General features: G+C 40.4%; 1 long non-coding RNA gene across 1 annotated transcript in view; it reads left to right on the top strand.

Annotated features, from left to right (window-relative positions):
• LOC121076784 overlaps nt 1-24,087 on the top strand; it is a 110,379-nt gene that overhangs the window by 68,890 nt on the left and 17,402 nt on the right. The window contains exons 2-3 of the long non-coding RNA XR_005823707.1: nt 5,393-5,518; nt 16,210-16,354. This is a non-coding gene — a long non-coding RNA (uncharacterized LOC121076784). The remainder of the gene's footprint in view (nt 1-5,392; nt 5,519-16,209; nt 16,355-24,087) is intronic.

Below are 24,087 nucleotides of genomic sequence, written 5' to 3' on the forward strand. Positions count from 1 at the left end.
ATATTAATTTTAATTTGAAAAATGTCATCTTGAAGTAAATAAGGAAAGTTTGTCTTTTTATATAATAGGAATAGTTTTGGCATGTACCGGTCATTTCCCATGTCGAATCAGAAGATAAAAAATATGGCACAGTGCTCCTAAAAGACATAAAGGTTAATTTTTATTAAATCAGAAAAATAGGATAGTCATGTGACACACAGTGTCAGCCCTGACCATTTCCTGCTTATCCTGAGAGACCGACAGGATCTTCTCACCACTAATTATTAGCTAAACTCTTCAGAAATTAATTTCACATACAATCACAAACACAACCAGCAGGAAAAAAAAAGGGGGGAATGGCGGATATCAAATAAATTCCTTGCTGCCAATGAATGATAATGCATTTTGCATTTCTGCTGTGCTGCCATTCTAATGTTTCCCTGAATACCCTGAAAGTATCGGGATGATATTCACACGCGCACACAAAGCCCAATTAAAGAGGCTTCATGCAGAGCTTTCCATAGAAGACTGAATTAACTCCCGTGCCTTTGTGTATACGCGATGTGTGAGCAGGGAGGGGAGGGGAGGAGGGCTGCAGCAGCCTTGTGTTAATCCCCAGAGCGACCTGGAACAATGTTTTCGGGGGTTTCTCACCACAGATTCCAGCAGCTTTGTTACCAGATTACTTCAATCTCCACATTTTCAATGTGATGTCCTGTTTGGGCCTGGAGGGGTGTGGGTTGCTTCTAGGAGAGGCAAAGCCATGGGACAGCCCTCCCCTCTGGCACAGCAGTGTCACCGCAGCAGGAAAAGCGGATGCGGATCACTGAAGATTTGCTCTCTGGTGGCTCTTCTTGCTGAGATCCTTCTGCAGTGGTGGTTTGGTGAGCCTGGAAACCAAACTGCTTCAGTGACTTGACCAACAGCTAGAGGGGGGCTCAACTGGCAACAACCCCCTTTTGGACTTACAGAACATCCTTCCTGGCTAGGCAGTGACTGCTGGTTATTTCCCCGCAATACTGGCAGTGACTATTACCAGCCATGTGGCACTCGTCTGCACCTCTGTCCTTTGTTCGCTCTTCCAAGGAGGACTCATGATCCGTTTTCTCCTTCCCACAGAAGTGATTGTGCTACACAAGCCACATCTCTTACACAAAGTGGTTTCTTCATCTACTTTGAGGCTACCAGAGAATATAATCTTTAGCGTGCTGTTGAGAGCTTTTACAGCATTGCTGTCAGTACATCTTCGACAAGAATCTTTTGCAAACTTTGCCAGAGGAAGTGTACCTTCTGTATCTACCTGTAAATCTTGTCTGGTTCACCTGAACCACAGACTTCTTGGTATTGATACTTAGCCTCAGCTCTGTCCACCTAGTTACTGAATGCTGCAGCAACTTCCCTGCTAGCCAGATATAATCTTTGCAGGCAATTAGACCCAGGCTTACGCTTTGGTGATAATTTTTAGCCCTTCTGCTGGAGTCACCCCCTGTACAGCTGATTTGGAGCAGCAGATCACAGCAGTGCTCCGGAGTTCACTTCAGCGTAAGGCGTGCAGAGCGAACCTGCCTTCTTCCTGATGGTTCGGGAAGAGCGGTGCGGTGTTAGTCATCTGCGGTATTCGTCACAGAGGCCTGGGCTCCAGCCAGCTGCTCAATTCACGTTATTGGCTCAGCAAGAAAAATGCCACCGATGTTGACCTTGTCCTAAATATGCAGCCCCAATCCCTATGCCACCAGCTGTCCAGAGCAGCCTTTTAAAGACTGATTGTATCTGCATTCTGGTTGCTAAAATTTTTTGGGTTTCTGTTATTTCAACTCTGTGGTCACGGCAAAGCAGATCCCTCAATAGCTTAGCTTTCTCATTAGCCAAAGGCACCACTCTAGGCTATGCTGGTACTGACAAGGCTGGAGAACAGGGCTCTCTTTAAGTGAAAAAGCACTGCCTTTTCCCCCTCGCATTCATACAAGTTAAACACGACTTCTCGTTTCTGTCATTCATCCTATTAAGTAAAGCCCAGATTGCCAAGTGCAACCTCATTTGCCAGTTTCCAGGGATGGCAAGCGTATATATCTGAATCATAAACCCTGAAGGAAGGGCCTTATCTGATGTGGTACACCAGCCTTAATGGGGCTGGTAGATGCAGCTGCATCACCTTGGGTAAGAACTTTATCAGAGCCTCTTATAAATAGCATGCCTGACGTTACATGCATTATGCCGAAGGACACAGGTGTTTATATTTACAGACCTAGTACTTACCTGCTTTAAGTGATTCTTTGGTGGTAAGATCTAACTGAGTAATTTTCTAAACTGGTTTAATTCAGTTTGAAATTCCAGCTCTGCAGCAAGATTTTGGAGCAAATGCAGTTTGACTAGTTATCGTCGTCTCTGCCTTACTTGTAGGATGGGGATGCATAATGTGGGGATGATGTAAGAGCAGGAATGTGAGTGAAGGAAGGCTTTCTTCACTTGTAGCCATTACTGCTGAACATGTTGTTCTGATGTTTTAGCCACAAAGGCCTACGTGTCCTTATAAATGCAAAATTTCCTTCTTTTTCCTTGAGCAGATGGAAGACTTAGATGGAAAGGAATAAAAACATAATTTGCCAGAGCCCTCAATTAATCATAATCAAGTTTGTGCATGTTATACTCTACAAGGGTAACAACAATGAAACAGAGGGAGAAAAGGATGCTTTCCTCAGGCAATTCTGAAGACATAAAAGCAATAAAAGAGCATACTTCAAAATAATGTGGAGATATATGACTGCACTAAATAAAAATGCTTCTTTAACGTACTGTAAAAGTAAAGATGTTTAGTTAGATTTATCATTCTTGTTATAGACGCAAATTCATCCCCTGGACTATGCCATTGGCTCTGAAAGCATCCAAGGGATGGTTAAGGCCCACTATTTTCTGTAATTACTCTACCATTGTTTCATTTGTTAACCATCTAACTAGACTGTTCATTCTCTTTACTCCGAGGTAATGTATGGGACACTTTGATCCTGCATATACAGACTTTTTACTTTAATACTACATTTAACCCATTTTTTATTTGGTTTGCTTTGGTTTGCTTTTAGTTTGCATGAATTGCATCCAAACCTGTGAAACTACATTTTTTAAACTAGTTTTGCTAATAGCAACACATGTTAATTGAAAGCAACCCCACTCCCCAAATCCTCACTAGATTGATTTTGAAACATTACAAACCAGTGACATTCATTTCTGCAGCCTCATTCAACCATTGCAATGAGCAAATGAAACAATTGTTTTATTTGTAAGAGGAGATTATCCCTTCAAGGCAGATAGAAGGATAGTGCCTACAGAACCCCATTTGCAGGCACAAAGAGCGCTTAGTCAATTTTTGGCAGTGATACTGAAGCTATTAGTTTTGGATATGAGTTCACTGATGTTCAGTGCTGTAGATTTCCAGTTAGTTCATGAAGGGCCTTTAAAATTACACACAGAGCTTCATTAATTGCCTCAGAAAAGCAGCAACAAATACCAGGCCCTCAAAGTGTCTGTGCACAGAATGGCCATTGATCTCAATGAATATTCCTCACTGGAGGACTGATCCTACCTCCTGGGAAGGCAGGCACAGTTTTTCCATTGGTTGCAGCAGGCATTGGCTCAAAGTACAAGAGCTTTTGCAAGATCAGGTCCCACTAGCTGCTCTCGGCCTATCTATCTATTTAATTATGTATTTGTTTTATATGTACGTATACACACATACATATACATGATCTTAACTCGGTTTGTTAAAAATTTAACTCAAATTGGAGACCAATACAGGATACCAAAGATGGGGCCTTAAAAAGGAATGAAATCTAAACTTAGCTTTGAGGTCTTGAAGGGTTTTTTGCTCTTTTCCCAATTGAAAGAGGAGTGTTTGAACATTTCTTCTACACCTTACTATCTGTAAAAGAGAATTTCCTGTGCCTTCCTTGCAAACTGCACAACCCCATGTGATCCCTGATCACAACAAATTGATTTATTTAAATAAAAATAATGGTCTTCTTTCCTTTTGCCAGACCCAGCGGCAAAATCCCATGTAACCCTGATCAGCAAATTGATATACTTATCTTCTTTTGCCCTCCTTTCTCGAACCCAAACAATATCACCCTGATCCCCAAGTAATAAGAAAATGATTTATGCAAACAAAAATAATTATCTTTCTTTGCTCTCCACCCTCTAACTGTATAATCTCAGCAGCTCCTTGTTTAACGAATTGATTTATTTAGATTAAACAAATGGTGATCTCCTTTTGACCTCTCTGGAGCACCCCAGTGGCAGGCTCCTCTCACTGTCACCACCTTCCCCATCCAGTTAGAGGGACGTATTTTAAAATATAGTAGCATTCCTAACTAACCTTGATACTTGGTGATGGCTTTAATCAAAGTTCACAGGAGCTCTGTTACCGTGCCATGAATTTAGGACACATTTTCTCTGAAAAATAATAAACGTAAATGGAATGTACCTTCCTCCATATTGTTTATGGCTGGGAAATCAGTTCCTTAAGAGGAACTCTGCAGAGGGCGACTCTGTGCAGCTTGTCTACACAGTCTCCCCCGTTTAGCAACCCCTAAGTGCCTTTCCAGATAGAGCTTGAAAGCACTGGCAAACCCAGAGCACAAATAAGTGCTCCGCTCCCTCACCTAAAACTCTGACAGAGCCATCTAGTGCCAGCCTGCTCGGTGACAAACACCAGCAACAGCAGATGGATGAGATCATAAACTCAAAGGACTTCATCCATTAGGTTTTAAGGGTCTGTCAAACCACAGTTGGTATTGGGAGGACTCTGGCAAAACTTTTGGAGGTGAGAAGAGCAGCAGAATCTTGCTTAAGAGCCATTAACTAGATCTTTTGGAAAAATATTCTATATTTCCACATTTGAAAAACATTCCACTGAAGACTATAAATACATATATATATATATATGTTTATGTATGTGTTACTGTTCTGTTTTTATTTAAGATTGTATTTTCTGTGCTGTCGAACAAGTATCTCTGTTTTGTGCAGCTGCTACTTAAATAGTCATTTTGGCATTATACAGAATTACATAATTATATGTGCTTTAAGCAAAAGTGCAAATAGTCCCACTTAACACCTAATCATGTGATATCTGTTGTGAAATGCTGGTGGAGGAGCCAATAGATATGACTGTTACTTTGCTATTAGCTCTGGTTCTTTGGAGGCGAGTATGGACTGCAGCTGGAATTTGGCATAGATGGAAGAGGGATTATGTGATAGTGGGAGCCTGAGTGTATTGTATATAGAAACATTCCTTCCTCGACGAGTTTCTGTGGTGTGTAATACTCTGAGTAGGACATTGGTGTTAAACAGTCTTCCAGATTTTGAAATACTCCATGATTTTTTTTGCAGTTCATTCACAACTGTGTGTCTGCTTTGGTTTCAGACCCGCTTGAGTTCTCCAACAGAAGACAGTAACATGACACAAATGGTAGCACAAGGCTCTTACTGTTCCATTCAATAAGTGAGTCTCTGTGGATGGATTATAACTCCCAAAATGTTGCAAAGAGAGGTAAGAATGATCGTATAGCACTGAAAATGTTAATTCATTCCAAAGCCAGCAAGTTTTCATTCCTTTGAATCCTTCCCCTTCAAGGTACGGCACTCTTTGTGACCCTTTGGAAATGTATGGAAAAATCAATAAGAAAGATTATTTTATTGTCATTGGGAAATAATCTTTCTTTTTCAGTAATTTTAAGCAAGTTTTATAATGATGGACATTGAATTGGGAATCACCATCTGAAAAACTTGGTCATGTCCTTTGATATGTAAGCTCTTCATATGAAATTCAAATGAAAGGGGAGAACATAAACTGATCAAGAAGTTGCAAAGTAGACATACAGACAGTTCTAAAGCTTTTCAAAACTCACACTTGTCTCTTCCTATTTTAAACATTTTTTTTTCTTCCAAAAGCCAAATAATTGTGGCTTTTGCATCTGAACACCTTTGCATATATAGTGTCAAAATGTGCTTGTATATTTGTTTCAGAAGATTCAATTTATTAGAGCTTTAGTCCCTGATCCTCATCTTGCATTACCTTTACTCCTGACACATCAAAGTACAATTGAGATGAGACTCAGATTATAGTGGTATACAAAAATGTTCCCATGGAAAAAAATAATAATAAAAAAATCTTGTTCTGAAAGAGTGTGGAAGATTCTAGCTGCAGCCTTTTAAAAAATTTGGCCCTATGTATTGGGTTGCCAGAGAGGCAAGTATTTCTCCTGAAGATGGGCTGGAATTAGTATAACATGAAATAATGTCAATGATAACGGTAAGAGGATTAAACAGCAGTTCTGATGTTATTGAATGGTTTGCAGGGACCATATTAAACAGCCACATCAGTCCACAGGTCAGCCCTGCAGTTCTTCTACTGAGCAAACACAAATGTGGAGTTCCCTTTCATGGTCATCATTTCATGCCTTTGACATATCTTAGACTCTTGGGACTCAGTGGTATATTTACAGCCTGAACATTAAAGATTCCCTTTTTTAGATTCTTAGTGGACACCAACGTTTAAATTGGTAGTAACAGGAAAGAGCAGGGACACTGGTGATGGTCTCCAGTGCAATACAAGCAAGTAAGGGAAAAATTAAGCTGCTGGAAAGTTCCCTGATGGGGAGCTTGATGGACTTTTTCAGTTGCTGACAAAAATTCTCCTTAAGGATCCAGTCAGTTTTAAATCTCTTTTTCTTCTGGGTTGATCTTCCCTGCATTTTGCCAAAGCAGACTGTGAAGTTGCAGTGGTTGAATTTCACAAGGCTAGAGGACTTCGGCTCATGTCAGTGCTGCCAGGCCTCTGTGCTTGTTCAAAGTTTGTGTAGGTCTGCTGGGACTACAAATTGGCCAGAAGAAATTGAGGGAACAGTGTGTCTTACGATATTCCTGTTCCTTTTCTATTCCAAGAGAAACTTTGGCAGTTCTTTAACATTTTCCTCAGTTTTTTGTTCGTCTGAAAGCAGGAATCAGAAATGAAGAAAACAAATAAAGCAACTATGTGATAAGCAGCTTCCTTTTTTTTTTTTTTTTTTTTCTTTGTATAAATGCATGCATGCATATAGTAAGGAAACAAGGGGACAGATTTTTTTTATTTTTTTTTATCTGAACGGTATTACCTGGCTCAGTCCTGCAGCTTTCAAATAATGATATAAATACAGCTAAGCTATGTGTGAATGTAGCATTACTGAAAGTAAAGGTTATTGACAAAGAGTTCTTGTAGAAAGGAGAAGATAAATCAGCTGATAAATTACAGAGCCCTTGGTCAATAATTGTTTAATATGACACAAATTTTAAGTGAAATTTACAGCACACAACCACTCCACATGTAGCCACTTCTTCCTGCAAGATGAAATAAACATGCAACCAGACAGCATAGCAATGAATTACACTCAACCTCAGAAATGTTTTAGCATGTCTCCAAGAGTGGCTGCCTGCTTCAGTGATGGATTATAACTTAGCATGGGATCCCACAGGCATGGCAAGGTATTTATGTAGTGTTCTGATTGCTCAGACACTTGGAACAAATGTATAGCCAGTGCTAACAGGAATCAGAGTATCACTATCTCCCACTTTATTTCATTTATTTATATTTAGCAAGTGCTGGAATACTGCAAGCCACCAAGCACAACTGTAGCTGGAATATGGTTTCCAAAGCTTATTCACAGTAGCTCATATTCACAGTGGGTAATGGTATATTACTCCATAAGTAGTTCCATCGATTTCAGGGGGTCCATTAGTAGAAAGAGGTGCTATTCTGTGTAGCTGCGTATATCTCAATTTGGTCCCATGTCTGAGATATAGAAAGAGCTTGTTTACTGTTCTGTTTTTAAATGCATGAACAGTTTGAAAAAAACCTACTCCTGGTCCTCACCAAAAGGCTAATAATATTGCAAAATACTAATGAGGTAGGTAGAGAGCTGGTTTTGCAATATTTCAGTGCTTTGCAGAAAACAATGCTACATGCTCTTTAGTTGATATGTAGACAGATCTGCATCCCACGTGCTGTTTTCAGCTCTGGACTTAAACCGATCCAAAATTTCAAAGAGAAAAGTAAAAGCTGATATTCACATCAGTAGCAAAGAACATCAGGTGATGTTGATTTAAAGAAAACATTAATCAATCCAGATTTGCTTGGAACTGGGCCCAGGTTCACTCAACAGGTTGGTGAACCTTAGCAAATCTTTCTATGAATCTGTTTTGTGTTTTGACTTCGTAACATGATCTGAAATCATCTGAGTTTCATGTGATTTTGTTGAGCACATTTTGGAATGCTCGCAGGGGGTGAATCCAGGGAAACACAGAGATGCTGTATTTTGCATGATGCGTTAAGGTAAGCTGTATTTCACTCTTACTGACACTCCTTGATACCAAATGGAAGAATGGTGTTGATGCTGTCAGTGCAATTTTAAAAGAGGAGACAATCACTATCTGTCAACATTCCTGTGTCTACGGTAGTCTTTGATTCAGAGCCAAGAGACAGTTTTCAAATTGTATCCTAAATGATGGTAGCATACATTTTGGACTGTTATTTTCCCCCCTGTTTTTGGTAAATGTCAGAATTTTTACTGCATAGACAGATACTGGAGTTCTGAGGAGGATGTTAAGTTTTTTGATGTATACTGGTTTAAAGACATTATGTAGTGCTAGAAAAGATTAAGATTTTATTGTAAGCCTGTGGATAAACAACTTGCGTTTTAACTTTGTTCTGTTTGCATCTGACTTCATAAATAGATGTACACAACCTCCATAGCTGAGTATGAAGTATTTAAGGTCCATCTACCTCGATCAGGTCAAAAATATGATGAGGTGGCATTTTCTATTCATTTTATTTCTCGTCCGAGCTAGAGCCCAGAGCAATAGAGATGTGATACACTCAACACAAGAAGCAAAATCTGGTTCATCAGAGCGTGCCAATTTTTTGATTCAGTTTCAGAGTGAGCAACAGAATCATTTTTCTAGAGTTGGGATCTTGGAGAGAAAGGCTGATAGGAGGAGCTGTTATTTTTTTTACACTGTTTTATGGCCTCATAATTGAGATACATTTGTAGATCAGTATTATGAGAGGTGGCCTAGGGAAGAGGAGCAGGACGGTTCATGGAGGATGGGTCAGTGAGTGTAGCTTAGTGTCCTAGCATATATACAAGCTCAAACTAGGTAGTTTAATGGTATTTTCTGGCCTTAAACCTGAGAAATCTCTGAAGAGGGAAAAATCAGTCTGCAAAGGTAGAAATTAGGAAAAAATGTAACAGGCCACAGCATCCTTTAATGCCCCTGAGGTTCTGCCCCTCATAACCCATCAGACAGACTGTGCCATAGCCAGATTGAATTGTCCTGTCAGTACACTTAGAAGTACAGTAGGAAGGAAAACCGGTTTGCCAATTGTACTCAAGCTGAAGCTGACATCTTTATTTTCCTCTAAAAGAGTTGTGTTTGCACCCGCTTGTATCACTGCATTTTTCCACTAAGGTTGTCTGACTTATTTAACTTGACACACAGAGCACCCCTCAGAGGTCTTTGAGATTCAAACCAACATTGGAAGTGACAGCCCAGATAACATAGGTAATCATATCGGTCCTTGTGGGACTGCACTGACTACTTTTTAATTGATAATTCCAAGTTTCTGTAATAAATTTATTTCTTAATTATATTCACCATGTCATACACGGTAGCTAATGATTACCACTCGTTTAAGTTTGCAGCCTAGGAGACATGCTCCTCCCCAGCATGTAATCATGATTTTCCTTCTAAATTAAGATTTTCTGAGAAAGGAAATGAACAAAAGCTGCACATTAAATCCACTTCCTCCCAAATAAAGGAAGGTAAATTTTAGGTACTAAATTAGATAAGTGATTTTAATTAGCTGATCATTTCAGAAGGATCATAAAACATTTAAATAACACTGAAGTTATGTATATTTAAGCAGTTTTATAGAGAATTAAAGTCTTAAATGGTAAATTTAAAATGTAAATACAAAAGTCGATGGAGGAATGTTAATTGCTTTTTCTAAGTTTCTCACATAGGCTGGGATGTTACGAGAGGTATCAAGAATTACAGTCATAGTAATAATGTGCCCAATCCAAAGCTTATTGAAGTCCTTGGAATTTTTCCATGGATTTTAGCAGCCATTGTATCAAAACAACAAATGCCTTTAACTGTCCAATTTACAGTGAAAGTTGTGTGACTAAATTATATCTGTGATGTCAATATTCTAAAATAACCATGTATTTCTACTTAAGCTTCCTTTTAGAAGCCAAGAAATTTAAGCTGACCTTACAAACTTACCCAGAACCCTTTGAAAAAAGTAAAAATACCTTGGCAGGTAGTTTGCATCAGAAGAAATGCTTACATACCAGGAGAAGCTGTTATGTTTGGGCAACAAAACATGTCAACAAATTGGGTTATTGTGAATATGAAATCTCACATGCCTGTCCATACCTCACTAATACTTTTACATTATTTTTTTATTCAAGTAGATCGAATCAAAACTTAATTTTACAGTTTAGTTAGTCACAATGTTTGAAACTTATAAATTAAAATCAGGGATAGTAAGGCTGAAAAATCATGATATGTGCATTTGTGTAAGTTCCTCATTTTAATTCTCCTGGAAATGAATATCCCATTGGAAAGAGGAGCTCAGAAAGGGGACAGCAGCAGGTTACCTTGATCCCCTGCAACTATTTGCTCTTCTGGGAGATCACAAAAGAAGCAGGACCACATCTCCTCCTCCTCACCATGCAAGCATTTTACTCCACGTAGACGAAAGAATGCAGGGAACAGATGTGTTAAGAGCACAGTAGTCTCCTGTGCCCAAGGGAAAAATCACAAAGAAACAATTTTTTCTTCAGAAAAGATTCCCCACCCCCCACCCCCCCAAAATGATTTATTTCAGAATTTCGTAGTAGATCACAAAGTGCAATGTTTGTTTTCATCTTGTCAGTGCTGAGATGAGTTTGATTGCCTTTTCTAGTGGAAAGCAGAGGGCTGTGCCAGCTCCGTGGCCGGCAGCCTCGGTGGTGCACGGCCTACAGGTGCGCGGCCTACAGGTGCTGTCTGCCAGCGGCCTGCTAGGGCCCTGCCCGGCCTCAGGGGCTGGGGAGAGGCGTGTGCTCCTGGTTCAGGGCTTGTGGAGAAGCCACCCTACAGGCCCGGCAGAAGCACTACGTGAGGGTAGAAGTGAAGCCAGTGTAAACACAGTCTTCCCTTTTTCTTCAAAGCGTGTAACATCCCCGTTGCGCACCGTCCGAGGCACGTGAGCTAGGGCTTTCCTCCGCCTGTTCCTTCAGCTGTTGAACGGGGACATTATTATGCTCTTGTCTTGGATGCTGAGGGGGTTAATTAATTATGTGCATGAAACCCTTTGAGATTCTCAGATGAAAGGTGGCTTTAGAATTGTTAGGTGTTATTATAAGAAAAAAGAATGATTTTATTGCTTCATGTTAATGGTTAACATCTGCACCACAAAACCTGCTTGATCACATAAAGATTCTACTAAGCATTTAATCCTAATTTGCAGGCTGATGCATATTCATTTTATTTAGAAGATTAATTTAGTCATCAAAGGTTAATCTGCCTCGGGTTTGTAATTAGACAGAGCGGTGACTTGGCGTCTCTGGGCTCACCCAGGTTGCACTGGGGTTTTGGAGTGGGCAGGGCTGTAACTGTCACCAATTTTCACTTCCAGCTAGCACTCAGAGAAGACTTAATTTTTGAAAGTAAATGGTGAGTGCTAAAAGCCCCGGCCAGTTCGAAGATGAAAACAGAAAAGAGAAATGCAGGCAGATGAACAACCCACTTCGTGAATTTCAGAATGCTGGTTTAATTCATCCCCTGGCAGGCATACTCAATGAAATGTCAGAGGATTAAGCGAGTGTTTTTGTATGTATATGTAAAAATTTTTAACAGATTTCATACTGCTTTGCTGCATGAGTCCTGCCCCTCTTTCAATGTTGCTGATTAGCAGTGTGCAGAAGGATTCTGAGATGAAAGATTGGGAGGTTTTCTGCTTGAAATCTCAGATTTTAACTTTTAGCTGATGCGACGTTGTTAGAAGGCTATACAATACATCCTGTAGCTGCTTGTCCCTCTGAAAATTAAGCCTTTTGTGCTCTAGGCTGACTTCTTTAATGAAAAGTCACTTAAGAAAATGTGGTCCTTATGGAGAACAAAAATAATGTTTCCTTTGCAGGTACACCAGAAGGCATCTTTAATTACTGTTTATAAAGCTGGCTATTACTTAAGTGTGAAGAATTATTAGTGGCATTGTGTTGTCTTTTGAAGTAAGGAAGAACAGTTGCTTCTTCTTTGTCATGTCCTCACCTCTCCCCTGATGCAAAGCAGTTGGAGGAGTGTGATATAACAGGGTGTGTACTGCATGCTGCTGGGCTTTAGAGACGTCATTAGGTAGCGAGATCCCACTGCAAACACAGGCAGGATGCTGGGAGGCCAGTGTGACATGGAACGTGCTCATCTGTACTGTGCTAGCGTGTCTGTGGCGATGCTGTGAGCAGGGAGAGGATTTTCAAACAGTACCTGTGTGACTTGGGGATCCAGCTCACAGCAGGTTGGATGGGGGAGTTTTAGCGTAGTAGATAAGACTGGGAAATTGCAGGTGAAAAACTTGCAAATTTTCAGTTTGCCCTAAAAAAATTGTTCTACCCCATGTAAAATCAATCCATGCTGGAAAATAAGTACTATAAATGTAAATCACGATACTAGAATTTAGGAAGTTGGCAAACTTTTTACGTTTCAGTGCAGCTTGGCTTTGACTGGGTTCAGAATCCAGATTCTAGAGAGTTACTGCTTTTTTTTTTTCCCCCGCACAGTTCTCACATCTCTGTTATGATTTGCCAGATTTCCCCTCCTCTTTCTGGTGCAGAACCTCAAGAGCATCCAAGAAGGGATTTTGGAGGCCATAAACAGTTCTTAATTGAGAACAGCCCCAAATCAAGTTAAGTGCCAGCTTGACTATCGGAATGTAAATGAAACTGTTTTATTAAAGCATTGTATCTTAATTATTATGAGAACAAGTGGCCTAACATGAGAAAGCTTTTAACATAGCAGCTATTTTCTTGAGAGCTGGTAGGTTGATTCTGAGTGGATGGTTACAGCTATGGCTTCTTGTCTTTTCTGCGTTCATTTTTACTTGTTCTGATGATGGTTTACTGGCTTTCATTTGGACTTGAGGTGAACTTCCAGCTCGCTGGTAAACTGAGATTGGTTGAGCTACTGCACCTGAGGCCTGTTGTGAAAAGCAGATTTCCTATTTCCAGTTTAAAAGGCTGGAGAAGTTTTCTTCGTGTTTTGAAGGAAGTTAAAAGTGTTTTGGATTGATGATTTGCAAAGCTAGGACATGTTGCTGGGTGACCCATTACTTGTCAACTGTAAATACTTGTCACTTTGCTCTTTACAGCAAAGATAGCCAGCCATGCAATGAGAGTACATGATTGCATTACATGATTACACTACAGCATTTGAAAACAAAAAGAAAAAAGAAGGCAGGAATACATGTCAGTGTAAGCAAGTATTGAAAAACAGTGTTAGTTACTGTTATATGGTTCAAGCCTTTCTCTTCTAGCCAAGAAACTGGGAGTGGAATAATCACACACGTTTGCCACAGGTTTTAGACTGCTTCTGCTAACTTAGTCGTGTACTCAACCTGAGCCTTTAGTGTCTTCACTTGCATCTTAATTTTGAGTTGATTTGTATGAACTGCAGATAGGTACCACTAAAACGTGGATTGTGAGCTTCATCTGTCATCCCTGCTGCTATATCATTGACTTCAGTGAGCTTCCAGAGGAATGAGTTTGGCCGCAAGAGGATGTGAACTGTCAAGAAGACAAACCTCTTCGTCATCCATTTGAAATGTTTGTGGGAAAGAATATCCTAAATATTTAGCAGGTTGTGTAATTTGAGAGGCAACACGTTTTTTTTTTTTTTTTCCTCCCTACCTTTCCATTTTCTTCATTTAATAAAGGAAAACCTTGCCTTAGGCCTAGTGTGCTTATGACGGGGAAAAAATATCTGCCAGAATCTCCATTATTGCTCAGGCCTGTATATATTGTTATTGCTCTTGTATTTGTAATAGCAAAAGGTGACTACTCCTCTTAAGAAAAATTCCGTTTGCAGAAAAATGCCCTCTTCCCTGCACCTTTCAAACCCAGCACACCAAATAAGAAGTCCAGGAGGGTATACGTTTGTAAAGTGAATGCAGCAGCACTCATAGCAGTGTATGTGTAAGGACTGGACCTACACGCTGGGCATGCAGTGATGTGCCTGGGTGATGCATGTCTTAGAATCAGGAGGTAGCAGAGAAGTCATAAAGCCAGTTCATCTTCCTCTCCCTTGCACTGTTTTGGAAGTAAGCAAAGCCACACAGACAGCCCTCTTGGGGTGCCAGTCAAATCTACCACATCCCACCCTCGCTTTGGGTGGACAGAAGCCCTAACGTGGATCGTCAGTGCTGCAAACTTCAGACATCCCCACAAAGGTCCCCTATTTCAGCACTTAGTAAAGACAGCCAACAGATTGCTTGCGTCAACCAGCTACAAAGATCTTGCCCCTTCATATTTTGACTACAGGGAGCTGCAATGAGTCAGGCTTGGGTGGAGGGGGGAGATCCTCCACCCAGATTGCTAGCTCAAGCTTGCCACTGCTTTATCTTGTGCTCTTAGGCAATGTGTTAAGTTCTACTTCTGGAAGACCTTGGGGTTAAAATCTTAAAGCAAAAGTGCAGAACATCACAAGTACATATTAATGGCCAACAGCTACCTGTTGAATTTTTGTATGTACTAGGACCCTGATAGACACCCCCATCTGTTAACTGAGGTGTTTCACACTTGATCCATTAAAAGGTGTGGCACAACACTCATGAATTCTGCTGAGCATGGGCAATATTGTCACTGCTCTCAGTGGAGCCATTCAGTATGTGTGCATAATGGCAAGTTCCCAGTGTATATGTAAACATACATGTTTAGGCATCATTGGATTTGCATAGTGCTGTCCACAAAAGTCAACATTTTAAGGCTTTTAAAGCATGCTTAGCATTCCTCCTTTGTGCTTGACAATTCTGAGGCAGACTCTTGTTGACTGGGATCATCTAGGCTGTAGGTCCCTGGCACTGGTATTGTTCTCTCAAATGAGTTGATTACGGTTCCAAGACCGGTTGCATGTACCTTCAAAGGATGAGAAACCAGCACCTCCTTTGGCTGGCAAGGCTTCTGTGCAACTGAGTGCTTCTCTTTCCCAGCAGAAAGGACCGTGCCTTCTGCCTTTGCCCTTGCCTAAGGGTGAGTCGTCTTTATTACAGTTCCCCTATGGGCACAGGAAGTCATATTATATAAGAAATCATTTTGCAACCCTATTTCTACTGATCATTGCCACTCCTACCATAATAACAGACAGATGCAATATTCACGATTCATGTTTCCATTATTTTTCTGCTATGGTTTGCATGTGTTTTCCATTTAATTGCAGTATATGAATTTCTGCTCTCTCATTTTTTCCCTTCTCACATTCAAAGTTGAATTTGATATCTGTGATATATAGATAGGCCTGTGGTAAATCATTTGATGCACTTTACACTCTTCAGGCTGAGTCTCTGCAAATCTCTTAAGTGCTCTGAACGTTTTCCAGTTTTGTTTGTAATGCAATAGTATCTGGGATACTATTGTAATATCTGCACAAGACAGAAGAGTAGCACAAGCATTTAAAGACCTTTGCTTAACAACAGCAACAATGCCAAAAACGATCGTAACCATTTATACTTTTCAGAGAACTCTTTGCACTATTATATCTCAAAACAAATTGCAAAGGACTTTGCAGAGGAAGAAAACTGAGGTGCAATACTGTGAGATGACCTGGATACTACCAACAGAGTAGTGACAGTCCTCAAATAGAAACCAGATTTTTGTGACTGATCTACTCAATGGGAAGTATGATTCAAAATAATTTATACAGGAAGAACTTGTGGTGTGCTACTTGTCAGATTCTTTCTTTACCAACATGTATCACTGCGTTTGTATTGAGCATGCTGTAAAACTCGAGAAAGGAAATTTCAGGTCAAGTTTTATATGGAAGAAGCCAGCTAAAATAGAGAGGTACAGAATTTTCAGAGAGCCTTTAGTAACTGCTTATTCATGCAATATTTTAAAATGAATTATTGGAAATCTTACTAACAGTGGGTTCTGCCTCCTTCTCTCCTTTCAGGCTAGAAAGAGTGGAATTATGCTCCCAGGAAGAAAAATCCAGAGTAAGAGCACGGGTTTAATGGACATACTTTGGATTTACACCAGCATCCTGAAAGCAGAATCGTCCCCCGTAGATGTGGCAGTATCACCGTAGCTTTCTCCAGGTAATACACAACCCTTGTTTTTTTCTGAGTGGAATCATTTCTGATTGCAATGACTTCTACGGATCCATTCACTGTGTAAATGACACACTTAAAAAAAATAATGCGTGAATGCCCACTTAGTTTTCACAACTGCCCACAAAGGTTGTGAAGGCTTGATATACTCTATTGAGTAAATAACCATAAATAAAACAGGCTGTTAAAAATCTTTAACTATGCATTATGCCATTAAACGATACTGTTTGGAAAGAGCTGTGGTGTTTGGGAAAAATTATACATGTTTTTAACAACTGTCCAAATATATATTTACACATACTTTCAGATGTACACAAAGCTATCTCTACAGCAACTCTTGGGGCCCTAAAAGTTTTATTCAGCATTCTTTGAGTATAGTGTTTTTAGTAGCTTAATCACCACAAGGAGAGAGAGGTGGCAGCTAATCATAGGGAGAAATGCTGATTTCGACAGAGCAAGAATATGAGGATGTCTTTGAACCTAAAGGTCAGGACCTGCAAAGTCACTTGTAGCTTACTTCTCCCACAACCTTCAGCAGCAAATGGCAAAATATCGATAAGGGATGTATGTAACATACTTCTGTAATGAGTGGACATACATTTCTAGATCATACAGGTTTTTAATACCTGGTTGTTCAACCAGGTTAGTAAAGAGGTTTTCTTTTTTGCTATCCTAGGTCAGTTCTAGCTGGAACTAAAGCTATTACCACTGTTTTATGTATTTATTTATTTTTTATGTGTATGTCATCTATAATGCAGATATTTTGTGTTTCTGGGTTCCCTAGACTCAGAATATTGGAGATATTCGGTGTCCTAATTCCTATTCAGTCCAGGAGCAGCAGAATCTCTGGTCTTCTTCTGGCTTTGTTGTTTAACATGGATATGGTTTGTTACTTGAAAGACAAAATTTCTTCAGATAAGGAACTTCAGAGCAGGGACCTTGCTTTCCTGCTTGCCTGTGATGTTATCGAGCAATAATCCTTGTTAAGTAAGGATGAATGTTCAAACATGATCAGGCTGGTGAAATATCTTTTTGGCTGCAGAGGAGATCTGGCAGAGTCTCCCTCCGCCTTTGGATCACTTTGTAGATCTTACTTTCACTGGCCAGTTTACTTCTGAGTGGGGTGAGGGTTTGTGTGTAGGGTCATCAGCTTCTCCCTACTGCTGAAGCACATGAGGCACCACCTCAGACTGAGATCTTACCTGCATCTATCTGAGAGTAATGCTCTACAAAGACATGTTTTGATTGTAAAGCTCTAGAACCAAGTTCTCTGAATCTGTGTCAGCTGAAAAGGTGTTTTGGATTTCACCAGATTGTTTTATTGCATGCTAGAGAGCTCCTGTATTAAGAAGACTTGTCTTAAGCAATCCTCGTAGTATTCCTGTGAGAGGTGGTTACATTTTAAATATGGTAAGTCAATCTGTCCTCCACCTCTCATGGGCAACCTGATCAGGCCCCATGGGGCAAAGTTAATAGAGTCTTGCAATATCTAAAATGCCCCTTTACAAGCGACACCATTCACTTTTGGGTTGTGCTACTCATTTGCTAATTCCCGTCTCCTTGCAAAATGTTTGAGGTAGTTCTCCGGGACTCTGATTTCTCCGTTTGACTTGTTAGGAATGAACATGGCCCTGTGTTTTTGGATAGTTGTCAATTTAACCAATTAAAAGAACGTCTTTGGATAGTTATCAGAAGCTGGAGCTGAAAACATGTTTGCAATTACTGATGACATAGCTGTTTCTATTTGCTGTTCTCTCTTTTAATTCCAGAAAGTGATATTTTTTTTGGCAGTAGATATGAGAAAATATGTCACTGTGTATAATTACAAAATGCTGTTCATTTCTGTCTTGTAACTGTGGGGGGTTAGTTGGTACAATACATTTGGTTCGTTCTTGGCTCACTCAGCTGCATGACACACTCTTAAGTATATTATTAATTATCGTGTTAATATTCATTACCATGTTAATTTCCATGGGATCATATAATTCTACATGCCTCTAAATTGACGTTCAAGTGTATATGCAAGCATGAAAAACACTGAATGATGTCCTAGGCGTTTCTACTAAGCCTTAAATAAAATCATATCCCATACCTTCTCCTCTAGGAGAATGGTTTTGTTTTTTTAAAGAGACTTTAACCCCACCATGATATTTGCTACAAAACAAGGTTCATCCCTGTGAATGGGCTTTGCACAGAGCTGCTTCAAATATTCCTTGTGCTTTCAGCCAGATTCTGAATACAAATCCTCAGCACTAGCTTTACTTCAATTTCCTAGATTGCATCTGCCACCTCATCAGAGCAATCGGACTGTTGAACACTAAAGAAACTGTATAATATTTCTGGTGGCTTGTATTTTTCACTTGATATGTAACAAATATGTGAATAATGGCTCTATAAGAATCTGTGAATTTTTCAGTAGATAGCAAATCGTTTTGCAAGAGAGACTTCTACTAGAAACAGCAACTTGCAAGCAGCAAATTTTGGGATAAGTGGTGAGCCTCAATTTAAATGCCGGTCACCCAGAGATTTATAAGAAAAGGCTTGCTACATGGGCTACATAACATTGCAGATATTTCAGGTTCAGCCTCCTGTGAGCAGTGACCATCCTTACCTGGAGCCACTGAAAGCAAGGGAAATGTTCTATTATTTCTGAATCTGTATCAGACTTCTAATGTGTGTGTCTGTGTGGAAGCACGAGGGCACATAACAGCTGACAGAAATGCTCTGTTTTTTCCAGAGAGCAGGTCCGTCTAGCTCACAGTTGTTCATTTCTGAAAACACCTTTGATTCGGAGGGAGTGCACCTACTGCAGCATCTAGGCTATCGTGTGTGTGTGTGGTTTTGGTTTTGTTTTTTTCTCTAATTCCAGGGAAGTTTTAAAAAGTTTCAGTGATACTCACTATCCACTTTTATTTCTCATATCTTAGGGAACTCACGGTGTTAAGGGAAGAGAGAGGGGTGGCTTTAGCTTCTTGCCTTAGCTGGTGGGTTGCTGTTCTTGGGCAGGCGTAAGGGCAATGCCATGAAACTAGGTTGGGGCCACAGCACTGAAAATTTTATTGTATTGGAAAGAATAGCTCATTGCCAAAGTCCCTGTAGAGCAATATATCTCAGGGACAGTTATGCAGCACAATATTCTCAAAACATGCATGTAAATAAATGGTATGGGTTTAGCTCTGTTGTCATGGATGTCTTTCCCCAAGTAAAAGTCAGGGCTATTGTGAAGAAGATTCCCCTAAGAAGCCCTGCACCTGAACACTCAGAGCTCCTGTTCTCAGCTGGGATTTAGTAGTCTTGGTTCTAGGTGGCAGCAGAGCCCTTCTCAAACCCACCGAGTCGTGTGGGGTACACCTGCCCTCTGTAATTACGTGCAGAGATCCCCAGATAGGCTGCCTCTGTAAGCAGCACGGCCGCATCAGCCTGTTCAGAGAGCAGAGCTTGTAGAGCAGGGGCACTGCTGCACCGACAGGTCCATGCCGCTGCTGGAGCGAGAGCTGCTGCCTGTGCAAGGCTGTGCAGGCAGCTCTGCTTCTTCACAGATCCTTATTTGTTTCTGCAGAAGTTGCATCTTCTTCTGTACTTCAGCTCCCCTTCGTAGGGCAGGACTCCCCGGCACTATGTCTTTCTGTCTGCAAATAGTAGAAGCAGTTCTGGGCACAGATGAAGCCTACCAAGCATTTGTGTATTGCCTACCACAGCGAGCTCTGCTCTTCTAAGAGACATCAATATGCTGCTAAAATAATAACAATAATGGTGATAATAATAATAATAACAGTTATTTGGTCAACAGGTTGTATTCAGAAGTCATAAGGCTTATTTTAGGCTATCAGACCTATTTGAACACAGCCATTTAGAAATGTGAAATCTAATTCAGTATATTTATATACTTCTTTTAAAGTGAAATTAGCATTTCATCTGAAAATAGTAATGGAAAGAAAATTGCTTGGTCCAGCAAGGTATACCAGAGATTCATGCAACTGCATTTAGACGTGATGATAGAATAATTGTTTTCCATCAAGCAAACCAAAGAAGAATCTGTAATAAAATTTTACAAGTTAGCTGCCACTAAGAATAAACTCAAGAGCACTATATGAAATGAATTGGGTTTTTTAACTGAATCTTCTCTCAGGACAATAACTCTAATGTAGAGCCAAGGTCTGAGGAGGTCACCTGCAGAAAGCCCTCCTGGGGCATCTCAGAGGAGAAAGGAAATATTCTTCTCCCTGTCAGGTTCACTTCATGTCCTAATATGTCTGAGGATGTGCACTGAAAATGTAATACACAGTCACCATTATGAGGGTTCAGATAACAAGGGTCATTAAGAAATCTCTGAGGATAACAAACTTAACCCTGTATGAACTTAAGGATCATATCCTGCTCCTAATGCAAAGAGTAAGTCAGGTTGATTGTAATTGTGACTGAGCTAAAATGTCACTTACCATTAGAATCCTTTTTATTTTTTAATTACAGTATTTCTCTAAAAATATATGTAAAAATTCGTAACTGGCATCTACCAAACATAATCTGTAGTGATTTTTTTCAGTACTGTATGGAGGAACATCTGGATTTCCTATTAATGAAACATTTGTCATATCTGCGATTCAGTGTATGCATGAATGGGGTGTGGTAATTCAGTGCAGGATCACAAATTAAAATGCATATTGAGAAATCTCCCTGTTTGTCATCACAAGTGTTTCTAGCTCCACGGGCTCTGTTCAGGCCCTTGGGGTAAAGCAGGGTGTATTGCGACTCTTCCCGAGTGCAGAGGATGATGTATGCTTTCCGAAGAATGCGCAATACTCCCGGTTATGAATAATCGTAGATAGTATTTTGTTTTCAGTATGCGGCCTCGCAGCTGGATGCACCAGGGCGAGGTGCTCAGAGGAGGTTTTGGGGGATTCCCGTGTTAGCCGTGTGCAGTACCCAGTGCAGAGGGCTTGGAGTTGTTCTGTCAGTGACAGCGTGAAGGATTCCTTACTGTTGGAGCTGTGAAAATCCTTGCCCGAGCATGAGGATGCCATCAGTTTGAACAATTACAAATTACAATGATATTAAAGTATCCAAGCAGCACTTGGCAGAAGTCAGCAGGGACAGGAATTATCACATTCTTTGCTCTCCAGTCATGCTGGGGCTGTTCTCTTGGTTCCTGTGCCCCACATCTTGCATGAGGAAGCCAGGTTGGCAAAGATCTGATTAGCAGTCTTCCTTCCGTGACCTCCGAAAAGTTGCTTATACCAGTGAAGGAGCTTGGCTAAGCATAGAGTTTTCAGTATGTTCTGTTTACTTAAGGGGATTTAGGTACTTACAGAAAACTCTACGTAGATATTGACTAACTGCAAGGATTATGGATGAACTTTATTTATTTTTTTAGCCCTGCTCCTAACTCAGTTCAAGTCAGTCAGGCTTTTTGGCTTGATAAGTTGGGGAAGTCTTTTGTTCATAGCAAAAAAAAAGGATCCCTTGGGTATCTTTCAAGAACAAGAATGATAGAAGGAGCCTTCTTTACTTTACAGCAGCTTCAGTTGTTTGTGCCCATTTGTCAGTAGCATCCATCTCTGCATCTCTGAGGTACTGCCAGGGTGTTGCATACAACAAAGCCATCTCCTTTCTCTTGGGACCAGGCGGAACTTTTGTCTCATCGGATTTTGTTTCTTAGAAACATTTTTTTGATTCCCGATGATTGGACGAACTGGCTAATGGCTTATTTTCTTCCTTTTTTTTCCTCTTTGTTTGGCCACTGCACACACAATTATATTCCCTTTTTTGTGTGATCCAAGCTGTAGTTGCTAACTGAAGGCACTAAGCAGCATAGTCTCTGGGATGCTCATAGACACGTGATTTCTGGGGAGAGGCAAAATCTGAGTCCCTGTAAGATGGGAATCCCTGTTTTCTGTGGTCCCATGATGAAATAGACTCAGCCTAATTCTTCTCTCTGTACAATAAATCAGAAATTATTTTCTCGGACTGAAAAGGGGTTGCAAAGAGATAAAACTAGAGATAGGAGACTTATTGCCCTTCTTTCTTTAGAACATGCAGTTGGTTAAATTCCTGCGCTTCTCAGATAGCGTTGAGCATCGTGCAAGTGATCATTCAGTCTGTGGGGAGTGGGATACAATCAGGATGCTAACGTGCTGTGAATGCAGCTGTTTCTTCCTTGATGTCACCATGCTTTGACTCACCTTTGCTGCCAAGGTATTTGCTCACCTTTCTCCATTTGTAACTCAGATCTATACCTGCACGCATTTGCAAGTGAGATTTGTACAAGACAATTTTATGCTTGAAAAGGGAGAATCACTTTACAGCTATACCTGTTGTCTGTGTAAACGTATTGAGGCTTGACATCCTTGCAAGAATTCCTTTCACTCCGTGCCTCTGGTTCTCTTTGTCAGTACGAAACAGCACATGCATAGTTCTAAGTGCTGAAAATCAAATAATGACGTGATATATTACCTTCTTCCCCCCAGTGCTCTAAATATGGCTCCACTTTGAAATTACGTGCACTACAGAATATTCAGTTGCAGCACATTGCTGGCATACAGTTTTTAAATTGTTAGTGTTTGGCAGCCCTTGGTTTTTAAATTCCTACTGATCACAAGTAGCTGGCACTAATCAGCTCCAATAGAGCTTATGGTACTGTGTACCTTCTTAAATGGCTGGAGTGCAGATATACATCTAAAACTCCCATTTATAATAGCCACATGCCAGAAACACTTTACTCTGAGCAGGGTTTTTATTTTACTTTTTACATCTCTCACATTTTACATCTGGTTCAACAGTTCTGAAGGAAACTACATCTGATGTGATAGCAGGAGATCTATATCACACATCTCAAAACCTGCCAGAAATGCAATTTAAATATAGTTTTGGACAGAGTAAAAAAGTATTATTGGTATCAGATGTCTGGGCAGTGAGAAGTTGAGCTGTGTCTCTGCTTGATTTTTTTTAATTTTTTTTTGCACAGAAGGAAATCATAAGGTGAAGTCCTGGTTCTCCTGGTTCTACTTAAACCAGGGAGAGTTTTCCCATTAATTTCAGTCGTCAGAGTTTCACCTTGCAGCTGTGAAGCAACTACCAAGTTCAAGTAAAACTGTATAGTCTGAGTGGTGAAGGCAGACCTAAATATGGCCTTTTGCAGAGAGCAGCAGAGATTGGTTTGGTTTTTCAGTTTGGATAACTACCACCTGTACTGTGTCACAGACTTCAGAGAGAACTTTTCTAGTATTTGGATTCACCAAAAGTTTGGGCAGGGAAAGCTGCTCCTGGTGTATCTCACTTTATTCCAGTTTATTTTCATGGTGCAAGTGTAGAAATACCTGGAGTTTCAGATAATCTAATTTAAGTCAGTAGGAGTTTTATGCCTTGCTCATCCGAGAGTGCACATACCAGCAGAACTGAGCTTCTGAGTTTTGTCAGTCATTCATCGGTAACGACAGAAAGCAGGACATGCTCATTGCGTCTCTCCCAGTTAGCACCTCCTATGGCTCGGGTATGAAGGGGCTGCGTGCACATCATCTGCACGTTTATTTGGGTTTAGTTGCTTGGAAATAAGACTGCCTGCACTTTCAGTAATTACAACTTTAAGAACGTTGATGCTCAGGGTTTGCTGAAAGTTAGACCTCGCTGAACCAGGGCACTGAAAACTGCTAAGAGCATCTGTCGGTCAAGGGGTAAGAAACATTTTCAGCCTCTTTGATGTCAACAATAAGCCAAAGCATATATGG

Source organism: Cygnus olor, chromosome 12 (assembly GCF_009769625.2).
Source record: "Cygnus olor isolate bCygOlo1 chromosome 12, bCygOlo1.pri.v2, whole genome shotgun sequence".
Taxonomy (NCBI): Eukaryota; Metazoa; Chordata; class Aves; order Anseriformes; family Anatidae; genus Cygnus; species Cygnus olor.